The sequence below is a fragment of the Phacochoerus africanus genome, chromosome 5 (genome assembly GCF_016906955.1).
Source record: "Phacochoerus africanus isolate WHEZ1 chromosome 5, ROS_Pafr_v1, whole genome shotgun sequence".
Taxonomy (NCBI): domain Eukaryota; kingdom Metazoa; phylum Chordata; class Mammalia; order Artiodactyla; family Suidae; genus Phacochoerus; species Phacochoerus africanus.
In genome coordinates, this window is record NC_062548.1 from 122,379,319 (window position 1) to 122,393,084 (window position 13,766).

Consider the following 13,766-nt stretch of genomic DNA (forward strand, 5'->3'; position numbering starts at 1 on the left):
CCAAGGATTCCTAGTTTTTTACTTATCTCTGTATTTCAATGGAGGATTTGCTTTTCTCTAATATGCTCTATAAGATGCTGAATGTTGGGTCTATTTGCTTACTCGAGAAGACTAGATAAGGGGGCAGTTTGGTTTTCCCTGCCATACTGTTTTCTGTCTAGGACCAGCCTTCTCTGTGAGGTTCAGCAACAGGAGGGATCTTAAAGCCCCTTTGACACAGAGAGCACAAAGGGGACCTGCTGAGGGTAAGGAGGAAAAACTGTGACCAACTAATGGATAAAACCCTTTTCTCCCTCTGCTACTCTCAATACTTTACTTCTTGTCACCAAATATGAGTGGGGGTGGAGTCGGGGGAGGAGGTGTCCCACACAAAGCATTTCTCCAGTTCTCTGTGGACTATACCTGGATGCCCTACAATTCAATCCAATCCTGACACACCTCCCTGGAGTCAGGGCAGACCCCACAGGGTAAGGTTCAGTCCCCACCTAACCTGCATCCTCATGGATGCCAGTCGGGTTCATTACCCCTGAGCCCCAACAGGAACTTCCACATCTTCCTGTTTTAACCCAAAGAAACGGTTACTTTCCACAATGCCCAAATGGCCAGAATTTTCCACCTGAAAAACCATAAAAGGCTGGGAGCACCCCCACCCTACCCAGGCATGTTTACATTCAGAAAAATATCTCTGGCTCACCCTCTAATATTTGGTCGCCTCTCCTTCAGGGGCAATGCAACACAGAAGATGGTAACAGCCCTGACTTCATGCACAAACACTTGGAGAATGCAAGCAAGCAAACCCACAGCCACCATAGTGCATCCAACCTAAAGCAATGATTCCCAGAACCCCAAACACAACAATCTAGATCCCCACTGTTTCAGTGTCTGTCATGGAAGAGCAGTAGGTGGTCAAGGGCTAGTTCACAGTAGAGTCTGTATTTTGCACAGGCTCTAGGGTAAAGGAGTGAAATTCAAGCCCATGTATTCCCTAGAAGACCACCAAAATGACAGATGGGAACTGGGGAAACTACTTTGAGACTGGAAATACAAGCTCTGGAGAAATGCCTTACTTGAGGGTAGATGTTTCCCTTTGAGAGCAAGAGATTACTCCGTGATATGGAAGTTCACCAGACGAAGAATAAGAATAACTAAGAAAAAATTTCCTCATAATTTTGAAAATGGGAAATTGATATAAATCAAGGCTACAAATATACAATTCCTTTAGAAATTGGAGCTTTCCAGATTCCACAGGTTGAAAGAACCTGACATCGTGTTCATGAGGATACAGGTTCCATCCCTGGCCTTGCTCAGTGGATTAAGGATCTGGCGTTGTCGTGGCTGTGGTGTAGGCCACAGCTGCAGCTTGGCTCCAACCCCTAGCCTGGGAACTTCCATATGCCACAGATGCAGTGGTAAAAAGAAAAAAAAAAAAAGAAAGAAAAAAGGAAAGAAATTGGGTTCTGTGCTGGAAGGAAAAAGAGGCTTATGGCAGCTCTGCACAGGCTGGTAGGGAGATAGAACTCTAACAGATGAGGCTACTATAAGATGAGGCTGCAAGCCAGGAAGCAAAGCGGATGTTACCAGAGTTTGCCATTTTCAGGACACTCTTCATTGACAGAACAAGCTGAAGCCCAGGAAGTGGAATAGATCTTTGACTGGGTATCATGAACCTTGGCAAATCTCTACTGAGTGGCCGGAATCTAGGTCTTCCAGCAAGAAATCAACTTAGTGTTTTGTTTGTTTATTTGTTTGTTTTTATTTTTAGCTTTTAATCAGGATGTAATGAAGCAAGAAATACAATTAATTATACAAGGTCTGAGTAAAAGGATTGAGATCACAATGAATATGGTGAAGAAATATTTTCACCAGGAAGAGGAGGTCAGCTGGTTCCACAGGGCAGCTCCAAAAACTGGAGCTGGATAGGACAGCTCATGAATCTACTGCTGAAGATCTAGCAGGGAATTAGACACATTCTGTGCATGTGCCCCATTTTTTTGTTCCCAGGCTAGAGGTTCAATCATAGCTGAAATTGCCAGCCTATGTCACAGCCACAGCAATGTGGGATCTGAGCCGCATCTGCTCAACTTAGTGTTGACTAAACTCTTGCCCCTCTCCCACAGTGGCTTCCTCTGGCTACTGAAAAGTGGTTTAAAACTACACTCAGTACTCAAATGAAAGCTCTGAAGGGAAGACACAGTGGTCCCAGATAAGCAAGGATAAGCTATCAGAGATTTTACTCACAGGATCTCCAAGTAACAAGAAAGCATGCAAATCTGCCCAGGGTGACCTTGAGTAGCAAGAAAAAACAGTGGGCTTTTCATCAGGCAAACGCATTACAAGGGGGTCAAAAAGGAATACATCACACAAAAGACAGCAAACCCACGCTGAAAGAAACCATAATCAAAGTACAAAGGTATTCCTCATAAAATATTGTACATGAATGTTCGCAGCAGTGTATTCATAAAAGCCAAGAGGTGGAAACAACCTAAATGCCTGTTAGTTGAATGGAGAAACAATGTAATATATCTGTGCAATGGAATATTATTTGGCTATAAAAAGAAATGAGGAGTTTCCGTTGTGGTTCAGTGGAAACGAATCCAACTAGGAACCGTGAGGTTGCAGGTTTGGTCCCTGGCCTCGGTCAGTGGTTTAAGGATCTGGTGTTGCTGCCATGAGCTGTGGTGTAGGCTGACAGCTGTAGCTCTGATTCGACCCCTAGCCTGGGAAACTCTATATGCCTCAGGTGTGACCATACAAAGCAAAAAATAAATAAATAAAATTTTAAAAATAAAAAGAAATGAAGTCACAACATTATAAATCCACTATATGTTAATTTTTAAAAAAAGGGGGGGAGTTCCCATTGTGACTCAGTGGCTTAAGAACCTGACTAGTACCCATGAGGATGCAGGTTCCATCCCTGGCCTTGCTCAGAGGGTTAAGGATCCAGCGTTGCCACAAGCTGCAGTGTAGGTCACAGATGAGGCTCAGATCTGGCATTGCTGTGGCTGTGGCATAGGCTAGCAGCTGCAGCTCTGATTTGACCTCTAGCCTGGGAACCTCCATATGCTGCAGGCGTGCCCCCCCCCCCCCAAAAAAAAGAGGAAGAAGAAAAATAGATTTTTTTAAAAAAGGAATGAAATAGTGATCCATGCTACAGCATATATGAATCTTTTTTTTTTTTTTTGTCTTTTGTTGTTGTTGTTGTTGCTATTTCTTGGGCCGCTCCCACAGCATATGGAGGTTCCCAGGCCAGGGGTTGAATCAGAGCTGTAGCCACCGGCCTACGCCAGAGCCACAGCAACACGGGATCCGAGCCGCGTCTGCAACCTACACCACAGCTCACGGCAACGCCAGATCGTTAACCCACTGAGCAAGGGCAGGGACCGAACCCGCAACCTCATGGTTCCTAGTCGGATTCGTTAACCACTGCGCCACAACGGGAACTCCCATAGATGAATCTTGAAACATTATGATAAGTGAAAGAAGCCAGTTACCAAAAAAACCCGCATACAATATGATTCCATTTACATGAAATATGCAGAATAAAGCAAATTATCTACACAGACAAACAGTGAGTTACTGGTTGCTTAGGACTAGGAGGTGTCAGGGACATTAGAATGTTAGCCTAAGGGAATGTGTCTTCTTTCCAAAGTGATGAAAATATTCTAATATTGACCTATTGAGGTACATATCCATGGATAGACTGAAACACATTGAATTGTCCAAGGTGAATAGGCAAATTGTATGGCCTGCGAGTTGTATCTCAATAAATCTGTTTTGATAATAAGAGCTGTTGGAGTTCCCGTCATGGCTCAGTGGAAACGAATCCAACTAGTATCCATGAGGATGTGTGTTTGATCCCTGGCCTCACTAAGTGGGTTAAGGATATGGCATTGCCATGAGCTGTGGTGTAGGTTGCAGATGCAGCTCTGATCCTAGGTTGCTGTGGCTGTGGTGTAGGCCAGCAGCTACAGCTCAGATTCAACCCCTAGTCTGGGAATTTCCATATGACATGGGTGTGGCTCTAAGAAGCAATAAATAAATAAATAAATAAACAAACAGACAAACAAATAAATAAATAAGAGCTATGAGCTCCCACTGTAGCTCAGCAGAAAAAAACCCGACTTGTATTCATGAGGATTCCGGTTCAATCCCTGGCCCCGATCAGTGAGTTAATGATACGGAATTACCATGAACTGTGGTTTAGGTTCCAGATGTGGTTTGGATCTAGCGTTGCTGGACTGTGGCATAGGCTTGCAGCTGTAGCTCCAATGCAACCCCTGCCCTGGCATTTCCATACGCTGCACCTGAGGCCCTAAAAAAAAAGAGCTAACAGATTTCCCATTGTGGCTCAGAGGAAATGAATCTGACTAGTATCCATGAGGACAGAGGTTCAATTCCTGCCCTCGATCAGTGGGTTAAGGATCTGGCATTGCCGTGAGCTGTGGTGTAGGCTGCAGATATGGCTCAAATTTGGTGTTGCTGTGGCTGTGGTAGAGGCCAGCAGTTACAGCTCCAATTCAACACCTAGCCTGGGAACCTCCATATGCCATGGATGCAGCACTAAAAAGACAAAAAAAAAAAAAAGAGCTAGCAATGTTGTCTAAAAGGAGACTCATTTAAAGAAACCAAAAGAAAAAGAAAAAGAAAAAGAAAAAAGAAAAGAAAGAAAAGGGAGTTCCCACTGTGTTGCAGTGGGTTAGTGATCTGGAGGCTCAGGTTTGATCCCCAGCCCAGTGCAGTGGGTTAAGGATCCAGTGCTGCTGCAGCTGTGGCCTACACCACAGCTGATTTGATCCTTGGCACTGGAACTTCCATATGCTGCAAGTGTAACTGACAAAGAAAAAAATTTGTAATAAAAATAAACAAAAATTAAGATGCAAGGTGTTCCCGCTGTGGCACAAGGGGAACAGTGGTGTCTCTGCAATGCCAGGATGCAGGTTCTTTTTTTTCTTTCTTTTTTTTTTTTTGTCTTTTTGCCATTTCTTGGGCCAATCCCTCAGCATATGGAGGTTCCCAGGCTAGGGGTCCAATCAGAGCTGTAACCGCCAGCCTACACCAGAGCCACAGCAATGCAGCATTGAGCCGCGTCTGCAACCTATACCACAGCTCACAGGAACGCCGGATCCTTAACCCACTGAGCGAGGCCAGGGATCCAACCCGCAACCTCATGATTCCTAGTCGGATTCGTTAACCACTGAGCCACGACGGGAACTCCAGGATGCAGGTTCTATTCTTGGCCTGATACAGTGAATTAAAGATCTGGTATGCCACAGCTGTGGTATAGATCAAAACTGTGGCTCAGATCTGACCCCTGACTCGGGAACTCCATATTCCACTCGGTGACCAAAAAAAATTAGATGCAGGAAAAAAAAAATGACAAGAAGGCATGGGAAGTTGTTTTTTTCTTTAATTTTTATGTCCGCACCCACAGCATATGGAAGTTCCTGGGCCAGGGATTAAATCTGAGCCAAAGCTGTGACCCATTCCACTGGGGACAGAACCCACACCTTGGCAGTGACCCAAGCCACTGCAGTTGGATTCTAAACTCACTTTGCAATGTTGGGAACTCAAGATTTTTTTTTAAGTCGCGTTTCCTGCAAATGCTTATACCAAATATACTTTCATGACATGACTTCAATAAATTCTAGACGATGATGCATCAGTTCAGGTCCAATCAAGAAAACAGAGATGACATTAATAATATATTTTTTCTTTTTTAGGACCGCACTTGTGGCATATGCAAGCTCCTGGGCTTGGGGTGGAATCAGCCAACCTATGCCACAGCCAGAGCAATGCCGGATCTGAGCCATGTCTTTGACCTACACCACAGCTCACGGCAACTCTGGACCCTTAGTCCACTGAGTGAGGCCAGGGATCAAACCAGCAACCTCATGGTTCCTAGTCGGATTCATTAACCACTGAGCCACGACGGGAACTCCTCACATTAATAATTTTAACAGATAATTCAACAGAGAGAATTTGGCATTCAAGAGCTGACAAAGCAAAGGCTTAGTGACATGGCAGAGTTAGTAACATCACCCTTGGGGAAATAAAGGAAAGAGGCAAAAGTTAGCTGAACTTAGAAACAGAAACAGTCCCACAAAGTGGGGCCTCAGTCAGCTTTGAAAAGTATACCTTGGTGGCTCCTACTAGAGAAGTCTAGAAAAGCAGCCTTGGGACCTGGGCCTTGGACCTCTGGGTCTTAGACCACAAAAAACAAAAAACAACAAAGTTACGAAAAGAGTTTACAAGAAGTTTCATGAGCAATCCTAGGGGAAAAGCAATACTGAAATGGCATTATGCTGTAAAATGTGATTTAAGCTGGTATTTCTCAATGGCTACATAGTATAACCACTGAGGAACTTTTATAAAATGTGTCCAGAAGTTTCCTGGTGATGGGGGTGGGTGGGTTTTTAAGGATCCAGCATTGTTGCTGCTGTGGCTCAGGTTCCACCTCTGGCCTGGAAACTTCAGCATGCTGCAGGGACAGCCCGGGGGTGGGGTGGGGGGGAATGTGTCCAGACTTCTGCCCAAATCCATTAAATCAAAATCTTTGTGGCATTCCCACTGTGATTTAGCAGATTAAGAATCTGACACAGTGTCTGTGAGGATGCAGGTTCAATCCCTGGCCTCACTCAGAGGGTTGAGAATCCAGTGTTGCCACAAGCTGTGGCATAGGTTGCAGATACAGCTTGGACTCAGTGTGGCCATGGCTGTGGCATAGGCCTGCAGCTGCAATTCAACACCTTGCCCAGGAGCTTCCATAGGCCAAAGGTGTGGCCATTTAAAAAAACCAAACAACAACAACGACAAAAACACCTCTAGGAGGGGGCCTGGAAATTGATATCTTTAAAATGTTGCCCAAGTGATTCTGATATGCAACTCTGGTTGAAAACCACTTGTCTCAACAGGCCTTATAGACACATTCCTAACATAATGTGTGTTGCTGCAAAGTCTAGGGCACTCACTTCCACCCTATGCTTCTTCCATCCCATGGGAACATCCACTGGTCCTATTACTCAGGAAGAGGAGAATGAACACTCTGGGTAGGCTCCTGGCAGTCTTGGCCACAATCTAGGTTCACTTGTGGTCACAAGATGTTTGACAGCAGGAACTGAGGCAGTGTGCTGTCTTGCAGCCTTGTTTACATCCAGGAGAGACTGGCTTTTTTCCTCCCAGATGCTCTGAGCTGGCACCTTGGTGTTTCACTGGCTCAAAATGGATGGCACACCCATTACAGAAACAGTCCCTATCAAGATGGAATTATTGTGATTGGCTCACCAATGCTTCTTAAACTTTATTGTGTAGAGGAACTGCCTGGGAATCTCAAGTTTCTGATTCAGAAAGACTGGAGTGGGGCCAAAAGTATGCATTTCTAATAAGCTCCCAGGTGATGAAAATGGCTGTCTGGCGTCAATGTCAATGGCATTTATAATACCCACCTTAAACATCAAGTTACACCTGATATTTATAGTAGCTGAGGAGTGCATTCTTTCCTGGTAGGTAAATCTACAAGAGAAGCCAATTATAACAGGAAGATGTTTAATGATCAAGGTTAGATCGCAAAGCATACCTGAAGGTACAGAGGAAAGAAACCACTCACCATGCATAGGGGATCACGAGCTGGAGATACACAGAGTCAAATCACTAAAGGGTTGGGCTTCAGTCTTGAGTTCTGCAAAGCACAAACCCTCTAAAAGATCTGCCACGAAAAAAATGTCTTCTAGAATCAGATTTGCTCGGGAAATGTTACATACCATGTCCCTCACTTGGATATTTGCAAAGCATATTGTTATTTTATTTTTGGGGGGCGGCACCTTCAGCATATAGAAGTTCCCAGGCCAGGGTTCTAATCAGAGCTGTCGCCGCCAGCCTACGCCACAGCAATGCTGGATCTGCCATCTTCGACCTACAGCATAGCTCATGGCAACACCACATCCTCACGGAGTGAGGCCAGGGATTGAACCGGAGTCCTCGTGGACACTAGTTGGGTTCGTTACCCCTGAGCCATGATGGGAACTCCACATATTTTGATTTGAAAGGTGCTAAGCAGTCTGGTAGTAAAGCCTTTTGTTAAACAGAGATAATCCCTCATAGACGGGATAGGTTATATAATTTGTGGAGCCCAGTGCAAAATGAAAATGAGGGAGCCCTCTTTTCCAAAAACTAATACTTTCTCAATGGCGGAGTTGTGGCACCACGGGTTATGAATCTGACTGCAGCCGCTAGGGTCGCCTCAGAGGCCAGTGTCCAATCCCCAACCCAATGCAGTGGGTTAAAGGTTGCAACATGGGTTGTAGCTGTGGCTCAGATTCAATCTCTGGCCCAGGAGCTTCCATATGCCTTGGGTGCAGTCATTAAAAAAGGAGAGAGAGAGAGGGAGACTCTAAATGGCAAGGACAAAGCATTAAACCAATTGCAGCCCTGTCTAAAGCTTGAGGCCTTGTGGGACTGCACAGGTCACATGTCCATGAGTCTGTTCTGTTTTATGGGGATATTAAATGAGACATGGAAAATGCTTTAGAGCTTGCATATTGAAAGCACTAAATAAATAATAACTATGGTATACATATGGCTTTTAGTTAGAACTCTTGGTTGTAATAGAAACTCTTTATTTAGCTTAAGCAAAAAAGCAGCAGTATACGAATCAAGGCATTTGTTTCACAACCCAAGGAAAGAGGCTGCCAACAAACTACAGGAACAAAGGGAAAGAGAAATATCAGAGCTTTCTTCTCTCTCAACTCCACTCTGTAGGTTTTCTGTCCATATGGTGGGACAAGTCAGCTCAGAGAGCCCAGGTTTAAGAGACTTCTCAAGGGGGGACTGGGGTTTCCTAGTCCTAATTCCAAATTCTGAGGGAGTGCCTCTGACCAGTACACCTATTTTCATGTGGACTAAGCAACAGTAAAGACTCTTGCTATTATCAGCCCAATGGGAGAAGGCAGACAGTATGTACCTCAGTGACTTCCATACTTGATTACGGGATATTTCTTTTTCTTTTTGCCTTTTCTAGGGCTGCTCCCAGGGCTTATGGAGGTTCCCAGGCTAGGGGTTGAATCGGAGCTGTAGCTGCCGGCCTACACCAGAGCCACAGCAACCTAGGATCAGAGCCGCGTCTGCAACCTACACCACAGCTCACGGCAACACCAGATCCTTAACCCACTGAGCAAGGCCAGGGATCGAACCCGCAACCTCATGGTTCCTAGTCAGATTCATTAACCACTGTGCCACGACGGGATCTCCTACGGGATATTTCTTAGAGGAACACCTATTCTTACTGAACAGAACACACCTGGACATTGCAGTGTGGGTAACAGCGTGAAGCTGAAAGCCAGGGTGAGTGCCAGGAAGGAGATTTTCATTTTAGATGGCAGTCACCAGCTGGAGGTAGTGAGACTGAACACAGTCTCAGGAAGTCTACATAAAAGCCTGCTACAGAAATCCAGACCTGCGGGGTTCCCCGCCTTGCTCAGCGAAAGGAATGTGACTGGCATCCATGAGGACGCAGGTTCGATCCCTGGCCTCGCTCAATCTGTTAGGACTCCAGCATTGCCCTGAGCTGTGGTATAGGTCGCAGATGTGGCTCAGATCCCGTGTTGCTGTGGCTCTGGCGTAAGCCCGCGGCTACAGGCGGGTGCGGCCCTAAAAAGACACACACACACACACACATCCCGACCTGGGTAGCAGCGCACACACACACACACACACCCCGACCTGGGTAGCAGCACACACACACACACACACACACACACCCCGACCTGGGTAGCAGCACACACACACACACACACACACACACCCCGACCTGGGTAGCAGCACACACACACACACACACACACCCCGACCTGGGTAGCAGCACACACACACACACACACACCCCGACCTGGGTAGCAGCACACACACACACACACACACACACCACACCCCGACCTGGGTAGCAGCACACACACACACACACACACATCCCGACCTGGGTAGCAGCCAGAGTGAGCATCACTGGCCTACAGAACCACCTGAGCTTACTTTGTTTACCGGGCCAGGCACCTAGGGGTGGCAAGCTGCTGAGCTAGTTCCACTTGCCCTCGGAGCAGTCCTCTTAAGGGGTTCACTTTTCCTCCCCAATGCGTCTCCACCGTCATGGTGCGGGGAGAGGGTAAGGATGAAACCTAAAGGCCTAGATTACTGAGCCATTCTTGTGAATGCCAGCACCCGGAAAGCGAACTGCGAGTACACCACGAGCGAGGACGCCGACACCGCACAGTTAGGGGAGAACAATGAGCTGTGGCCCAGGAAGCTGAGGGTAAGCGAGTTCAGAAGATGAGGCCCCACGCGGTAACACAGAGACCGAAGCAGCGTAGATCGGAAACACCACTCCCGCGCTGCCCTAGCCCGGCGCGCGCTCCCGCCTGGCACCGCCCCGATGTCAGAGCCGGCTGCATGCCCGCAAGGTGAGGGCGGTGGAGCGCAAGCCGAAGGGACGGCCGAAACGCGCGAGCGTAGAGAGCGTGCGCACGCGCAGTGTTCTAGCTGGCCGGCGTGCAGAGCGCGGGAGAAGCGTCCGAAGCCTCAGCGAGGAGCCGCACCTCGGTGAGCGCCCCCCCTTTCTCCCGGAGTGCTTTGCGCGCGCCCGGTGGGCGGGGGGGAGGGGAGGGGAGGTGGCGGTGGCAGCCATGTTGTTGTGAGACTGTGTCTCACCCTCGGTACTTCGGTGGTTCGGAGGAGGAGGGGGAGGAGAAGGAGGTGGGGTGGGGGGGAGGGAGGTAGGTGGAGAAAGAAGATATTGCCGCCACCGAAGGCGGAGGAGGGGAGGACGGCCAAGAGCGACGCCGCCGTGTGCCCAACGGTCGGTGTCCCCGGCTGAGGCAGCGCGGCCGCAGCAGCCCCGTAAGTCAGTCGCGTTTGCACCCTCTCCCGTGCTCTGACGCCGCGGGGCTGGCTCCCCGGGTATTGTGTGACGGCCTTGGCGGGGGCAGCCCTCCGGTTGGAGGGCGGACGGGGCCTGCGGGGTGCCTCGGACGGCTGCGGCCTGGGGCCCGCTCACACAATGCAGGGGGAGGGGTGCCGGAAGGGGGTGTGCGCCCAGCGGGGGGGTTGCTCTCGGCTTTCCCGCTTCCTTTCCTCCCCCACGTCTCAGCCTCGCGGCGCTGAGGGGGCCCGCCCGGCTCTTGCTCGGTTTCCGCGCGTGTGGGTTTAGAGACCGAGCTGTTCGTCCTCCCAGCCCTTGGGTTCGGGACCGGGAGAGAGGCCGGGTGGATCCGGAGGAGGTGCGAGTTGCAAGTGGGCGAAGAGGAAGGAGTGGGTTTATGAAAACAAGTGTGGGAATTCTAGAGGACCCGAGTGTGTCCAGGAAGAGCTTCCGGTAGACAGGTGTGCTTATGAAAGAAACGGCGGCTTGGGTTTAATGTATTAGGTGCCATTAGTAAGGAATGTTTTGTTTTTGTTGTTATTGGAGCCGATTTTGATACTCGGGAAGATATGTAAATTAAAACTAAAGAATAGATTAGAGGCTTCACACATTTTTAGCGTTCGTTTTGTATCTGAACTGGGTCAAATTTGGGGAAAATAAATTTGTTAGAGTTTTATGCTCAAACACGCGTATAAAAGTTAGTGTTAATTCTGAGAATATAGCTAGGGAAACCGACCTAGCTTTTCATTATAACACATTTAAGCATTTGGGTGGGACATATTTGATGTGTAATAAGACAATCATGTTAAAATCTGGACTTAGTACTTTCTGAGATTTTTAACTTAAGAAAACTAGTTACAGACTTTTGAAATAAAGGGGTTTTTTAGGGAAAGCTTAATTAGAAAAATACTTTTAAATACGTAAGAGAAATATAATACTTGTAAAGGTATCATATGTAAAGTTTTAATAAAGGGTGTTACCTAAGGATTTTAAAAGCTTGTTTACTGCTTAGATTCCTGTTTAATAGGTGACTCTTCACCATGTGACCTGGAGCATTGGAAGATGATTTAAGGATTTCTGGCTAGGGATCAGATTTAAAACACACAAAAGTTTTAATTGGCTAAGCTTCTTTTCTTAGTCTTTAATATCTTGCTTTTAAAAAAATGATTTGCTTTATCTGCACAGTTGTCATAAGTAGTTGTCTGCATTTCCTTTATTTCAAGAATGTCTTTAAAGTCCAATTTTTGGTAAAATTGAGTTATTTAGATTTGTCTTTTCGTATCCTTGAGGGTGGTTTTTATATGCAGAAAACTTCTTTGAAAATTGAAGTTATTTTCAGAATTCTGATTCTTAAGTTTTTAAAGTTCAGCTTTTTTGTAAAGTTCATTTTTGTTTGCTCGAGTCAAAAGCTTTTATCTTTGAGTTAGACTTGCTATTAACAAACTTAAACACTTCAATTTAAACTTAAATACATGGTTTTCTTAATTTGAGTCTAAAGTTCCGTTAGATGTTTCAATATTTTAATAAGATTTCAGATTTTTAAAAAGTCTAATTACTGCCATGTTTAAATTGGTCTTACAAGGTTGTCACTTTAACAGGCTAGTTTTTCTTAAGCATATGCATACAAGCTAAACAATACAGTCTGAACACAGATACTAATAGTAGGATTTTGTTTAAACTTTCCATGCTTTTTTATAAATCATTTTAGTGTTGAAAGATAGTATGTCTTCCTGTGTAAGTACTTATCCTAGTTTGCAGAAAAAAATTATGGTTAGAGATTCGGGCCAGATATGACATCCAAAGCCTATCTTCTCAGTGACCAGACTGTCTCCTGAACTCAAGTTCTTTGTAATTTCTAATCAACAACCTTTGAATACGTTGGGCTTCTACGATAGGGAAATTCTGTATTTTTTTATGTTCTTAAGACTTACGGTTATGTTATTTAAATATCTGAATGTTTGTACTTCATGTCTCTGTCTGGCTTGCATTCACAGTTTGAGGCCATTTTACTGACAGGTGTGATTAAGATTAAAAAAATACTTGGAACAATGTAAATTGGTTAGTGACAGACTTTTTGCTGTTTTGAAGAAGACATGAAAATAGTCTGACTTGCTCCTATTGTTCCATCTCCACACTCTTCCCGTTGATGAATTTGTAAAAAGGAACTGGTCAAGCCCCTTTCCTCTCTCTTTGGGAGTCTGCCCCCTGCAGAAAGCATTTGCTCTGCTACTTCTTGAGACCACCAGAGATAAACTCTGCCCCTTTCTGGAGGAGGACCATAGTTGTCTTGTGCCACCTGTGACTAGATTAGGATAATTTATGGGGTGTGGTGTTAGGAGGCCCTGTTGGCCTAGATGTAGATTATGCTTCCCTATAGTGGGAAGCATTTCAGTAATAAAAGAGCTATTTGGATTACCATCAGGCTGACTCCTATGTTTCTCATTCCTAAATTTTGATGTTGGAAAAGGTTTCTTCAAACACTATCATTTAGAAGCTAATATTTAGTGATTTCTATATTTAGAAGAGTTTTTTAAGTTTGACACTTTTATAATGGAAAAGGTGAGTTTACAGAGAAATATTGTCACGCTTTTCCAGTGAAACATAAAATTACATTATAGATTACAAAGCATACAGGATATATGCTTGCTTGCTTTTTTTTTTTTTTGCTTTTTAGGGCCACATTTGTGACATATGGAGCTTCCCTGACTGAGGGTCAAATCAGAGCTACAAGCTGCCAGCCTACACCACAGCGACAGCAGGGCAGGATCCATCCGATCCCTGTCTGCGACCTACACCACAGCTCATGGTAATGCTGGATCCCTGACCCACAGAGCAAGGCCAGGGATTGATTCTGCATCCTCGT

The 13,766-nt window shown here is 45.9% G+C and overlaps 1 protein-coding gene across 6 annotated transcripts in view; it reads left to right on the forward strand.

Moving 5' to 3' along the window:
• The first annotated feature begins 10,733 nt into the window (after window positions 1-10,733).
• Window positions 10,734-13,766, forward strand: part of PUM2 (pumilio RNA binding family member 2) — a 108,337-nt gene continuing 105,304 nt past the window's right edge. For 5 of the 6 annotated variants that reach the window (XM_047782571.1, XM_047782574.1, XM_047782577.1 and 2 more), the window contains exon 1: window positions 10,734-10,881. The gene's annotated coding sequence lies outside the window, so the exon portion shown is untranslated. Of the gene's footprint in view, window positions 10,882-11,109; window positions 11,365-13,766 lie in introns of those variants that run through there. The other variant, XM_047782572.1, reaches the window with a different exon arrangement.